This window comes from Heliconius melpomene, chromosome 5, assembly GCF_056956725.1.
Source record: "Heliconius melpomene rosina isolate 202511_hmr_F chromosome 5, ASM5695672v1, whole genome shotgun sequence".
Taxonomy (NCBI): Eukaryota; Metazoa; Arthropoda; class Insecta; order Lepidoptera; family Nymphalidae; genus Heliconius; species Heliconius melpomene.
In genome coordinates, this window is record NC_140393.1 from 10468502 (window position 1) to 10481025 (window position 12524).

Below are 12524 nucleotides of genomic sequence, written 5' to 3' on the forward strand. Positions count from 1 at the left end.
GGAAGTGCAACGGCAGTGGTTGTGGAGACACGTGAATGTGAACAGCGGAGGCAGTCCGTGTCGAGTAGTGTGGCGTTTGGGTCAGATTATGTTGGCCAATTCGCAGAGGGGGAGCCGCGAGTGGTTTTGACCAGGGTGGATCTCGACGATGTAGCGTCTATCACTGGTGGTAGATCGAGGAGAGGATCTGGTTCGTCGTTTGGGCGGCTATGGGCAGCATTGGAGTCGAGAGCTTCTGATTCCGAAAGCGTAATGTCGGTGGAGTCGCAACGAACTAAGACGCGGTCACAGTTCATGAAAGATAGGAGGAAAAGACCACGGAAGCCGAGTGACCAATCAGGGTCCTCCGGCGATGGAGAGTCCGACCGACCGGCGTCAAAAGTTGTGGCCAAGAAAAGAGAAAGAGGTCGGCCTACTATAGAAGCTGAGAAGATTAGGGAGGCCAATAAAGAGGAGTTACAACTCAGAAATGAGAAAGAGGTGCTGGAAAGTGTCTCAGTCGTGCGGTCTAGAGTCAGTTCTAGGCTTTCAGACATGTCTCGGCGGTCCGATGGGGAGCAGGACGAAGCCAGACTCGCATCTGACCTACAGCATCAGGTGGCTGGGAGCCTAGAAATTATAAGGAAGGTTGCCACCAAGTCTGGTAACCTGAAGGGCACCTTTACCAGGGCCCTAAAGGAGGCTGCCAAAGCCATAGGCATGGCCGTAGACGAGTTGGCACAGCGGACGGCGACAGAGGAGGTGGCGCAGCTGCGCGTTCATAATAACAAGCTGCGCTACGAAATGTCGGAGTTGAGAAACGAGGTCAGTCTTTTACGGGCTGACCTCCAAAAGCAAAAGGGCCAAGGAGTGGCACCTGAGAAGGTTATGCCTGGGCGTTCCGACGAGCTGATGCGCTCCATTATGATGGAGGTCGGAACCATGGTCAGTGCAAGGATTGAGGGACTTGAGAGCCGACTTCTTCCGGAGAAGAGCATGCGCCCTCCGCTGGCGGCGTCAAAGGGTGCCAATAAAGCGACTGCCACAACATCGGCGAGGGCAGAGACGACAACCACGCTCATGGCTCCTGCGAACCCTGCTCCCAAAAGAGGCCCAATGCCGGAAAGTGGCAAGGGTAAGGGCAAGGGCAAAGGCAAGGGTAAGGGGAAGAGCACTGTGGCGAAAGCTCCCGAGCCGCGGCCTCTACCACCTGCTCCGGCAGACCTAAATGAGGGGTGGAACGTCGTCGCCAGGAAGGGCAAGAAGAAGAAGGAGAAGGCTGTCCAGCAGCAGCCGAAGGGCGGGAAGACGCGTCAAAAGTCTGCGCCGAAAGCTCCCAGACTGCGACCTCCTAGGTCGTCTGTGGTTGCGCTGAAGCTGCAGCCGGGTGCTAAGGAGGTGACTTACAAGGACGTCCTGACCCAGATCAAGGAGAAGGTGGTACTGGAAGATCTGGGCATCACGGACGTCAGGTTCAGAGTTGCCTCAACGGGAGCGAGGCTACTCGAACTGCCGGGTTTGAATACCGGGGAGAAGGCGGACGTTCTCGCGCAACATCTGCGGAGCGTCCTTAACGCTGGCGATGTGCAGGTCTCGAGGCCCACCAGGTGTGCGGAGCTGAGAGTTTGTGGGCTCGATGACTCTGTGACATCGGAGGAGGTGGCGGCGGCTGTGAGTCGAGCAGGTGGCTGCGACGCTAGCGCCGTTAAAGTGGGGGAGATCCGCCAAGATCGAAATGGGCTCGGTACTGCCTGGCTCCGCTGTCCAGTGGCAGCGGCGAAGAAGGTCAGCGGCGGAAGGCTGTTGGTCGGCTTTGTGTCGGCACGCGTGCAGTTACTGAAGCCTCGCGTGCTGCGCTGCTTCCGCTGCCACGAAGTAGGGCATGTCGCGGCTAATTGCACGAGTGACAAAGACCGGAGTGCACACTGTTACAGGTGCGGGAAGCCAGGGCACAAACAAAGTAGTTGCTCCGCTTCGGCGCATTGTCCTATTTGTGAGGACGCAAAAAGGCCCGCGGATCATCTGGCAGGTGGAGCAGCGTGCGCCAAGATGTGCGCTCAATCGAAGAAGTGGAGAGGTGCGGCGAGGCGAACAAGCCGAAGCCGACCTGAAGCCCCGACGCAGGGCGAGGAGCTGCAGCACATGGAGCATCAATAATGGCGCTCCATGTGCTCCAGGCGAACATCAACCACTGTGCCAGAGCCCAAGACTTATTGGTCCAAAGCCTGGTGCAGTGGTCGATTCAGGTGGCGGTCGTTGCGGAGCCTTATAGCATTCCTGCGCGTGACAACTGGGTCGCAGACAACACCGGAGTGGTAGCTCTGGTCACCCAGATCGCTGCGGGCTCTCCGCCCTTTTCACGAGTAGAGAAGGGTGCGGGATGCGTCGCGGCACATGTCGGCGATCTAGTTGTAATAGGCGTCTACTTTTCTCCCAATCGAACTCTTGCAGAGTTCGAGGAATTCCTAATCCGCTTGGGGGAAATGGTGGAAAGACACCGTGCGCCGGAGGTCTTGGTCGCAGGAGACCTGAATGCTAAATCCAGCGTGTGGGGCTCCGCAAAGACGGACGTACGTGGTGCGACATTGGAGGAGTGGATTGTCGCCACCGGTTTGTCAGTTCTCAACCGAGGGACTACAAACACGTGTGTGCGAAGGCAGGGCGGGTCCGTCGTAGACATAACGTTTGCGAGTCCTGTCCTAGCGTGCCGTGTTCAGGGCTGGCGAGTGCTGAATGATGTGGAGACTCTCTCGGACCATCTCTACATCCAATATGAGATCTCCACACATTCAGCGGCGCAGTCAGCCCCCAGTCCAACTTCGGGAGAGTTCGGACCGCGGTGGCGACTTGGGTGTCTCGACAGAGAACTCCTGGAGGAGGCTGCGATAGTGCAGGCCTGGCTGCCCCAGAGCTTGGCGTCTGTGGAAGACGCTGCCACCTGGGCGCAGAGGGCTATGACGCGTATCTGCGACGCGTCTATGCCCCGTTCTAGGCACCGCCCTCAGCGGCGACAAGTGTACTGGTGGTCGGGAGAGATCGCTCAATTGCGCGTCACCTGCATTGAGGCGAGACGCCAGTACACGCACTATCGCAGGCGGGTACGCCGAGAGGAAGAGGAGGAGGAACGGCGGTACCGCACGTATGTTGAGGCGAGGAAGGCGCTACAGGAAGCAATCGGTCGTTCGAAGGCAGAATCTAACGACCGATTGATCGCGGGGATAGACGGGGATCCGTTCGGAACGCCGTATCGCATGGTGTGCGGTAAACTCCGGACGTGGGCTCCGCCCTTGACGCAGTCGCTCCAACCGGACGTCCTCCGAGGAGTGCTGACGTCATTGTTCCCGCAGCGGGCCAGTTTTACACCACCAACCATGGCCCGCCCTGTAGTGCAGGAGGAGGAAGTCGATAGTGTCGCACCACTGGTGGATGAGAAGGAGCTCGAAGAAGCTATATGCCGATCTCGGCTCAAGAGCACCGCCCCGGGCTTGGATGGCGTTCCCGGCCGGGCGCTAACTCTGGCCCTTAACATCCTTGGGCCCAGAGTGCGAGGGCTATTCTCTGCCTGTCTGGCTCAAGCCATAATTCCACAGCGGTGGAAGACAGGCAGGCTAGTCCTCATCAAGAAGGAGGGTCGCCCGGCGGATTCAGCCTCCGCCTATAGGCCCATCGTGCTCTTGAGCGAGATCGCCAAGCTCTTCGAGCGTGTTGTAGCCAGGAGGCTGCAACACCACTTGGAGGAGACAGGTCCGGACCTCTCGGACCAGCAGTATGGCTTCCGCAGGGGGCGATCGACGGTGGATGCCATACTGGAGGTGAAGTCCCATGCGCAGGATGCGGTGGCCAAGGGCGATGGAGTTTTGGCGGTGTCTTTAGACATCGCCAACGCCTTCAACTCCCTGCCCTGGCCCTGCATTAAGGAGGCACTTTTATACCACCGTGTGCCTCCATACCTGCGCCGCGTCATCGGGGCTTACCTGTCCGGGAGGTCTGTGACCTTTCCGGCTCCTGGAGGAGGTTGGGAGGAGTATGAGGTGTCGGCCGGTGTTCCACAAGGATCGGTGCTGGGTCCGATCCTCTGGAACATCGGATACGACTGGGTGCTGCGAGGCGGTACCCTGAGGGGGATAAAGGTCCTCTGCTACGCCGATGACACGCTGGTCTTGGCACAGCAGAGGACCTATCGGGAGGCGGCGGTACTCGCGACCGCTGGAGTAGCGGAGATTGTCGGCCGCATAAGGCGGCTTGGTCTGGAGGTCGCCTTGAACAAGTCCGAGGCGTTATACTTCCATGCTCCTCGAAAGGGCCCACCACCTGATGCCCACATCATCGTCGGTGGCGTCAACATAGACGTCAAGAGGAGCGTGAAGTACCTCGGACTTGTTCTGGACGGTCGGTGGAGTTTCCGGGGCCACTTTACATCCTTGGCCCCGAAACTGATGAAGACAGCGGCGGCACTGGCGCGCCTTTTGCCCAATGTCGATGGGCCGAGCGCCTCTAGCCGTCGGCTGTACACCGGAGTGGTCAGGTCGATGGCCCTCTACGGTGCTCCCGTCTGGGCGGACGCCCTGGATCGGCAAAACATCACCCTGCTGCGACGTGCGCAGAGGGTGATGGCCATCCGGGCGATACGGGGGTACCGGACCATCTCCGGTGAGGTGGCGTGCGTGCTGGCTGGAGTCATGCCGTGGGATCTGGATGCTCGGTCTCTGGCGTCGGTCTATTGCCGGCGTCGAGGCCTAGTGTCCGGGGAACCGGCAAGCCAGGCACGCACTGAGGAGGTGCGGGTAGCCGCAATGGAGTTGTGGGAATCTCGGCTGGCAACACCATCTGCCGGCCTGAGGACGATCGAGGCTGTTCGTCCAGTGTTCCGCCAGTGGTTAGCGCGGCGTCACGGCGTCCTAACCTTCCGCACGACACAGGTGCTCACGGGGCATGGCTGCTTCGGGGGTTACCTGTGTCGGATCGCCGGAAGGGAGCCCGACGCTCGCTGCCACCACTGCGGCGACTGCCTCGATGAGACGGCCCAGCACACGTTGGAGGTGTGCTCAGCCTGGGCGTCTCAACGTCGCGCTTTGCGCGACGTCATAGGGGACGACCTTTCCCTGCCGGCCGTGGTCAAGGCTATGGCCGGCAGCGAGACGTCGTGGGACGCGGTCTCATCCTTCTGCGAGGCAGTGGTGCTCGAGAAGGAGTCGGCGGAACGGGCGAGGGAGGCTTTTGCCGAAGTCGCCATCCGCCGTAAGAGACCGGGTCGCCGGAGGGCGGCACACGACCGCCGCCTTCCGCCCTAATGTGCCAGAGGGCGGTCAGCTTGGGGAAGCTGGCCGCCTACCAACCTGGCCCGAGTAGGTGCGCGCAGGTCGCTCCCGCGCGCTACTCCGAGCAGGCCGTCGAGGGTGTCCACACACCCTTGACTCCGCGACGTGCCTAGCAGGCTCCCGCCGCCGCGTTTCGTGGACGATTCAAGTCCCCGCGTCTCGCGGCCAGTGGCGGTCGAGGAGGAGCACCGTGAGGTTTTAGTGGGTATTGGGATTGGCCTTCAGCCCGTCCACGAGTCCCACATAACCCGGTCGAGTCCCCACTCGGGCCGGTATCCGTAAAAGGATTTCCTCACGAAAAAAAAAAAAAAAAAAAAAAAAAAAAAAAAAAAAAAAGGTTTCCTCTGCTGAAAACATGTCGGTACTGCAGAATTCTAATTCTCTACCCCAGGAGGGTTCCGGTCTCTACGAGGCCGGGGAATCCCTCCGTGCTACGGCACGCAAGCCCCTCGAATCTGGGGGGGGCCAGTCATACCGATATGTTGTTGGGGAGGGGCCCGAGATGGGCGGAGTGAGTGTGGAGGTGGAGAAAGACGGAGTTGTGCCTGGGATGGGCGGAATTGGTGTGGACGCTGAGAAGGGAGGAGTGGTTGTGTTGTCCGAGGAGGTCGCCGAGGGTGCGGGAGTGCCCGATATAGGCGGTGTTTTGGGTGTGGAACCTGAGGAGAGGATTGTGGGAAGATTGAGGCCCAGGAGGGGCGACAGTCCGGCACCTGTGCCGATAGGAGGTGCGCTAAAGAAGGCGCAAGTCGTTGTAGAACGACTGGACCTGGACGAGATTGCGTCAATTATCAGTGGAAGGTCCAGGTCGTCGATTTCGTCGCGGGGTCGGTTCTGGGCGGGCTCGGAGTCGGACGCGGACAGTGTCATGTCCGTCGGCTCGACCAGTGCCAACGCGCAAGAAGGAAGTAAGGCCTTGTTCCGGAAGGATAGGAAAAGGCGCCGGAACAAAGAGGAAAAAGCTAGGTCCTCAGACGAAGAAGAGGCGAAGGAAAAGGCAGCCAAGAGAAGCCAGGGCCCACCATCTGCGCCTGGCGGTAACATTGACTTGGCTGCTAGAAAGTCGCTCAATGAAGCCAAGCGCGAAGAGCGTCGGCTGAGGGCGGAGGAGGAAGTAGTGGATATCACCGCTGCAATTCAGAGCCGCGCGAGCTCCAGGCTCTCGGAAGTGTCGATTGGATATCGCCCCGACGAGCCCCTAGTCTCGGATTTGCATTGCCAGGTGTCAGATAGCCTGGCAGTCATAAACCGAGTTGCCAGCAAGTCGGGGAACCTGAAGGGTACCTTTACGAAGGCCCTGAAGGAGGCTGCCGGTGCGATATCCAAGGCCGTAAACACCTTGGCCAACAGGACCGCGTCGGAGGAAGTCCATCTCCTCAGAGCCTCAAACACGCGGCTGCAGGCAGAATTGGCGGACCTGAAAGCAGAGTTTGCTCGCCTAAGGGCGGACGTGGAGCGCTCCGGACCGGTAGAGCCGCCAAGGGCAACGGCGAAGGCTCTATCCGTCGATGACATAGTGCGCACTGTGATGGTGGAAGTGGGCACTATGGTCAGTACAAGGCTGGAGGCCTTCAAGGAGCGGCTCCCTCCGGAAAAGAGGTTGAGGCCACCACTAGCGGCCGACAAAAGGAAGGAGGCTGGTCAGACTCAGGCGGCAGCTGAGCCCGTCGTGACCACGTTAATGGCGCCGGCAAACCCTGCGCCAAAAGGCCCGAAGAGTAGGAAGACGAAGGGTGCGGGAAAGGTGTCTCGTAATTCAACGGTACCAGTTGAGCCCCGACCACTACCTCCGGCTCCTACCAACCTAGCTGAGGGGTGGAATGTCGTGGCGAAGAAGGGGGCTAAAAAGAGAGTGGCTCCTAGTGCGAAACAGGTGACACAAAATGCAAAGCCAAAGTCACAAAAAGCACCAAAGTTGCGTCGACCTAGGTCGCAGGTGGTGGTTCTCAAGGTGCAGCCAGCTGTCGCTGATAAGCTCACCTACACCGACGTGCTTACCCAGGTCAAAGAAAACATCAAGCTGGAGGACCTGGGTATTAGCGACCTTAGGTTCCGGGTAGCATCCACTGGTGCCAGAATGCTGGAGCTACCTGGTGCCAACTCTGGTGACAAGGCAGACGCACTGGCGGAAAAGCTGCGCGGGGTTCTTCGCCCGGAAGAAGTGCAGGTGTCGAGGCCGGTAAAGTGTGCGGAGTTGAGAGTGAGTGGCCTCGATGACTCTGCAACTTCCGAAGATGTTATGGCTGCAATCAGCCGAGTCGGTGGCTGTGCTACGGCCGACGTCAAAGTCGGCGAAATCCGACAAGACCAGGCCGGTCTTGGCACAGCATGGGTTCGCTGCCCCGTCGGCGCTGCGCAAAAGGTCAGCCAAGGAAGGCTACTCGTTGGCTTCGTCTCCGCGAGAGTCAAGTTGCTGCAGCCACGCATCCAGCGTTGCTACCGCTGCCATGAAGTTGGCCACATGGCGGCTAATTGTAGGAGCGATGTCGACCGGAGCAATCAGTGCTTCCGGTGTGGCCAACCCGGGCACCAACAGCGTGGGTGCTCGGCTGACGCACACTGCCCGGTTTGCGAGGCGGCACAGAAGCCGGCAAACCACAAGGTGGGCAGTGCCACCTGCGCTAGATCCAGCGCCAATAAAAAGGGGGGAATGATGAGACGACGTACGAGGCCGGGAGCGCCGGCTAGTACAAGTCACCCAGCCAGGGAAGGGGAGGTGCAACACATGGAGGACCAATAATGGCCCTCCGTGTGTTGCAGGCGAACATAAACCACTGTGCCCGGGCCCAGGACTTATTGGTCCAAAGCCTGGCGCAGTGGTCTATCCAGGTGGCGGTTGTTTCGGAGCCCTACAGCGTTCCCGACAGAGATAACTGGGTAGCCGACAACACCGGGGTGGTGACTATTATCACCCAGGTCGCAGCGGGCTCTCCGCCCTTCTCACGAGTAGAGAAGGGTGCGGGATGCGTCGCAGCACTTGTCGGCGACCTAGTTGTCGTAGGGGTCTACTTTTCCCCCAATCGAACTCTTGCGGAGTTTGAAGAGTTCCTTATACGATTGGGGGAAATGGTAGAACGATTTCGTCCGGCGGAGGTGTTAGTGGCCGGCGATCTCAACGCGAAGTCCAGCGTGTGGGGCTCCGCAACGACGGATGTGCGTGGTGTGACGCTGTCGGAGTGGGTTGTTGCCACCGGTTTGTCTGTGCTCAACCGAGGGACCAAGAACACGTGTGTGCGAAGGCTGGGCGGATCCGTCGTGGACGTTTCGTTCGCGAGCCCGGCCCTAGCGTGTCGTGTTCGGGGCTGGCGAGTGCTGGATGATGTGGAGACTCTCTCGGATCACCTCTACATCTTGTACGAGATCTCCACACATTCAGCGGTGCAACCAGCCCCCAGTCCAAACTCGCGAGAGTACGGTCCGCGGTGGCAACTGGGTCGTCTCGACAGGCAGTTGTTGGAGGAGGCCGCGATAGTGGAGTCCTGGCTGCCCCAGAGCTTGGCGTCTGCAGAAGACGCCGCATCCTGGGCGCAGGGGGCGCTGACGCGGATCTGTGACGCGTCAATGCCCCGTTCCGGGCGCCGCCCTCAACGGCGGCAAGTGTACTGGTGGTCGTGGGAGATCGCGCAACTGCGTAACACCTGCGTTGCGGCGAGACGCCAGTACAGCCACTATCGCAGACGGGTACAGAAGGTGCAGGAGGAGGAAGACCGACTGTACCGCGTCTATGTCGAGGCGAGAACGCAGCTGCAGGAGGAGATCGGTCGTGTGAAAGGCGAGTCGCACGACCGGTTGATCGCGGGGATAGACCAAGACCCGTACGGCACACCTTACCGAATGGTGCTCGGTAGGTTACGGGCTTGGGCACCACCACTGACGCAGACACTCCGACCGGACATTCTCCGAGGGGTTCTGTCGTCGCTATTCCCGCAGCGGGCCAGTTTTGCACCACCCAGTATGGCCCGCCCTGCAGCGCGTGAGGAGGAAGAGGAGGACGACGAGGACAGCGTCACACCACCGGTGGAGGAGGAGGAGCTCGAAGAAGCTGTACGCCGATCTCGGCTCAAGAGCACCGCCCCGGGCTTGGATGGCATTCCCGGCCGGGCGCTAACTCTGGCCCTCAACACCTTAGGGCCCAGAGTGCGAGGACTATTCACTGCCTGTCTGGCTCAAGCCATAATTCCACAGCGGTGGAAGACAGGCAGGCTAGTCCTCATCAAGAAGGAGGGTCGCCCGGCGGATTCAGCCTCCGCCTACAGGCCCATCGTGCTCTTGAGCGAGATCGCCAAGCTCTTCGAGCGTGTTGTAGCCAGGAGGCTACAACACCATTTGGAGGGGACAGGTCCGGACCTCTCGGACCACCAGTATGGCTTCCGCAGGGGGCGCTCGACGGTGGATGCCATACTGGAGGTTAAGTCCTATGCGCAGGATGCGGTGGCCCGGGGCGATGGAGTCTTGGCGGTGTCTTTAGACATCGCCAACGCTTTCAACTCCCTGCCCTGGCCCTGCATTAAGGAGGCACTTTTATACCATCGTGTGCCTCCATACCTGCGCCGCGTCATCGGGGCTTACCTGTCCGGGAGGTCTGTGACCTTTCCGGCTCCTGGAGGAGGTTGGGAGGAGTTTGTGGTGTCGGCCGGTGTTCCACAAGGATCGGTGCTGGGTCCGATCCTCTGGAACATCGGGTACGACTGGGTGCTGCGAGGCGGCACCCTGAGGGGTGTAAAGGTCCTCTGTTACGCCGATGACACGCTGGTCTTGGCGCAGCAGAGGACCTACCGGGAGGCGGCGGTCCTCGCGACTGCTGGAGTCGCGGAGGTGGTCGGCCGCATAAGGCGGCTGGGATTGGAAGTCGCCCTGAACAAGTCTGAGGCAATCTACTTTCATGCTCCCCGCAAGGGCCCACCATCAGAGGCCCACATCATCATCGGTGGCGTCAAAATCGACGTCGCCCGGAGCATGAAGTACCTCGGACTTGTTCTGGACGGTCGGTGGAGTTTTCGGGGCCACTTTACATCTTTGGCCCCGAAACTGTTGAAGACAGCGGCGGCACTGGCGCGCCTTTTGCCCAATGTTGGTGGGCCGAGCGCCTCTAGCCGTCGGCTGTACACCGGAGTGGTCCGATCGATGGCGCTCTACGGTGCTCCCGTATGGGCGGACGCCCTGGATCGGCACAACATCACCCTGCTGCGACGTGCGCAGAGGGTGATGGCCATCCGGGCGATACGGGGGTACCGGAGCATCTCCGGTGAAGTGGCGTGCGTGCTGGCTGGAGTCATGCCGTGGGATCTGGATGCTCGTTCTCTGGCGTCGGTCTATTGCCGGCGTCGAGGCCTTGTGTCCGGGGAACCGGCAAGCCAAGCACGCACTGAGGAGGCGCGGGAAGCCGCGGTTGAATTGTGGGAATCCCGGCTGGCGACACCATCTGCCGGCCGGTTGACGATCGAGGCGGTTCGTCCAGTGTTCCGCCAGTGGTTAGCGCGGCGTCACGGCGTCCTAACCTTCCGCACCACACAGGTGCTCACGGGGCATGGCTGCTTCGGGGGTTACCTGTGTCGGATCGCTGGGAGGGAGCCCGACGCTCGCTGCCACCACTGCGACGACTGCCTCGATGAGACGGCCCAGCACACGTTGGAGGTGTGCTCAGCCTGGGCGTCTCAACGTCGCGCTTTGCGCGACGTCATAGGGGACGACCTTTCCCTGCCGGCCGTGGTCAAGGCCATGGCCGGCAGCGAGACGTCGTGGGACGCGGTCTCATCCTTCTGCGAGGCAGTGGTGCTCGAGAAGGAGTCGGCGGAACGGGCTAGGGAGGCTTTTGCCGAAGTCGCCATCCGCCGTAGGAGACCGGGTCGCCGGAGGGCGGCACACGACCGCCGCCTTCCGCCCTAATGTGCCAGAGGGCGGTCAGCTTGGGGAAGCTGACCGCCTACCATCCTGGCCCGAGTAAGCGCGCGCAGGTTGCTCCCGCGCGCTACTCAGAGCAGGCCGTCGAGGGTGCCCACACACCCTTGACTCCGCGACGTGCCTAGCAGGCTCCCGCCGCCGCGTTTCGTGGACGATTATAGTCCCCGCGTCTCGCGGCCAGTAGCGGTCGAGGAGGAGCACCGTGAGGTTTTAGTGGGTATTGGGATTGGCCTTCAGCCGGTCCACGAGTCCCACATAACCCGCTCGAGTCCCCACTCGGGCCGGTATCCGTAAAAGGATTTCCTCACGTTAAAAAAAAAAAAAAAAAAAAAAAAAAAAAGGTTTCCTCTGCTGTTTTCTCTGCTCAACCGAGGGACCAAGAACACGTGTGTGCGAAGGCTGGGCGGATCCGTCGTGGACGTTTCGTTCGCGAGCCCGGCCCTAGCGCGTCGTGTTCGGGGCTGGCGAGTGCTGGATGATGTGGAGACTCTCTCGGATCACCTATACATCTTATACGAGATCTCCACACATTCAGCGGTGCAACCAGCCCCCTGTCCAAACTCGCGAGAGTACGGACCGCGGTGGCAACTGGGTCGTCTCGACAGGCAGTTGTTGGAGGAGGCCGCGATAGTGGAGTCCTGGCTGCCCCAGAGCTTGGCGTCTGCAGAAGACGCCGCATCCTGGGCGCAGGGGGCGCTGACGCGTATCTGTGACGCGTCAATGCCCCGTTCCGGGCGCCGCCCTCAACGGCGGCAAGTGTACTGGTGGTCGTGGGAGATCGCGCAACTGCGTAACACCTGCGTTGCGGCGAGACGCCAGTACAGCCACTATCGCAGACGGGTACAGAAGGTGCAGGAGGAGGAAGACCGACTGTACCGCGTCTATGTCGAGGCGAGAACGCAGCTGCAGGAGGAGATCGGTCGTGTGAAAGGCGAGTCGCACGACCGGTTGATCGCGGGGATAGACCAAGACCCGTACGGCACACCTTACCGAATGGTGCTCGGTAGGTTACGGGCTTGGGCACCACCACTGACGCAGACACTCCGACCGGACATACTCCGAGGGGTTCTGTCGTCGCTATTCCCGCAGCGGGCCAGTTTTGCACCACCCAGTATGGCCCGCCCTGCAGCGCGTGAGGAGGAGGAAGAGGAGGACGACGAGGACAGCGTCACACCACCGGTGGAGGAGGAGGAGCTCGAAGAAGCTGTACGCCGATCTCGGCTCAAGAGCACCGCCCCGGGCTTGGATGGCATTCCTGGCCGGGCGCTAACTCTGGCCCTGAACACCTTAGGGCCCAGAGTGCGAAGAAGGAGGGTCGCCCGGCGG